Here is a 1,775-nt window from a genome sequence, read left to right on the forward strand (position 1 = left end):
TGATTGGCCGGCTATTGCTTTTCATTGTTCTGACGTTATAAAGTACACGCAGTTTGTTTTGATCAATACCCTCAGGTGAATATCACTTTCTATTGTCCGTCAATCACAATACGGGGATATTGGTAGTCATATGATAATGTTATTAATATAGGTATGCACTCTTCCAGTACAAAACATACAAAAAATAAACAAATCAAGTGTTTTATTCATTTCATTTCAACTATCAATATTGATTCAAAGCTTTAGCAACAGTCAAGAAGAACACGCTAGAAATTTGTAAGCGTCACTCTATTTTATCATAAACAAACATACAAAATTTGTCTACATGTCACACAACCATTTATTATTTACGTTTACAGTGTGACAGAATTTAGAGAATGATATATCTTGGTCATATGCAAGTAGCATCTATGTATAGGTTGAATTAAACTTGACATTGACATTTTTCGACATTATCTTGCATAAACAATCATTTTCATTGATCCTTAAAATAGAATCAAATGTTAGTAACCAACTGTTCAACATTTGTAAAATGTTACTTTCACACAATGCTCCTTTACATGATAGGAATATGAAGACAATCGAGTATCTTTAGCTTAATGTCAACATTTATTATGTAAGAATAATAGTATACATGTACTAACAATCTGTTTCATAAGTACTTCCTGGTTATAATTGCGAAATGCGTAGTACAAGAAAAATGTTGCGTTTTTTAAACATCAAATTCACGTCGGCATTTAAACATTTTATTGTCAGAGATGAAGAAACTTATCATATCTTCTTATTCAAATTTGAATATAAATTGCTTCAACAAAACCAACGAATCAAGTCAAGATTTGCCTTGTAGCTTGAAAACAACACCATTCTATATGATCTGTTCTTGAACTATTTTATTCCCCTGTTTATGGACCAGTATCTTTTTCTTCATCTTCATCTATTAACTACAGTCACGATGACGTATAATCTATAGTCCAAATTTACATTTAACATTATGTATGTGTTGTTCATGTATTTCAGTTCAACATTGAAAAGAAAAAAATTATGAATTCAATTTTGGTAATTAAGTTTAATATATAGCAATTATCTCTTTATCAAAACAATGTCTAAGATATCTGTTAGTATTTTAGAGTACTAGTATACGTTTTCAGAAAGTTTACATATTACTGATAACATATTAATAACTACACAAAGAAGTATATTTAAACAATTTCATTCATATAAATCATAATTATAATGGTAAAGTTAGTCAGTCATGAATTAATGTTATTTTTGTATTTTTTTAAATCATAAAATTACTATGAAATTGGCATGCAGTTGAATGTATAATTTCATTGAGCATTATATACAATTAAATTTCATTTTAATGTTAGACTGGTGTGTTTTGATAACATCATATCAATATCATTTCAATTTATGACTGTTCACAATGATATTGATATCAACTTTGTTTCAATCATTGATCAATATTACTTGGTCTTAAGCTGAAAGTTGATGGCTTATCCCACATGTTTTTGTCTAGCTGAAAACATAACAAATCTGCAGATTCATGTAATCCGACATACATTTTTAAATTCAGGTGATCGAATGATATTGCACACGGAAATTGTTGCAAACCTGTCACAACTGGTTCAAAAGAAGTGTTATCTTTCGAAAGTAACTTTATTGATTTTGTAGAAGTTTCCGCAATCAAAGTATGTCCATTCGCGTCAAAGCAGACTGATGCATAGTTAGTCTGTGGTGGCAAAGTTGTATTTAGCTTTTTAATATCAAAATTA

The 1,775-nt window shown here is 28.8% G+C and overlaps 1 protein-coding gene across 1 annotated transcript in view; it reads right to left on the reverse strand.

The window, feature by feature from the left end:
• Positions 1 to 1,292: 1,292 nt before the first annotated feature.
• Positions 1,293 to 1,775, reverse strand: part of LOC132729367 (E3 ubiquitin-protein ligase TRIM33-like) — a 3,173-nt gene continuing 2,690 nt past the window's right edge. The window contains exon 3 of the mRNA XM_060715137.1: positions 1,293 to 1,775. This exon is cut by the window's right edge and continues 1,708 nt beyond it. The gene's annotated coding sequence lies outside the window, so the exon portion shown is untranslated.

The sequence above is a fragment of the Ruditapes philippinarum genome, unplaced genomic scaffold (assembly GCF_026571515.1).
Source record: "Ruditapes philippinarum isolate M1 unplaced genomic scaffold, ASM2657151v2 ctg806_1_1_1_1, whole genome shotgun sequence".
Taxonomy (NCBI): Eukaryota; Metazoa; Mollusca; class Bivalvia; order Venerida; family Veneridae; genus Ruditapes; species Ruditapes philippinarum.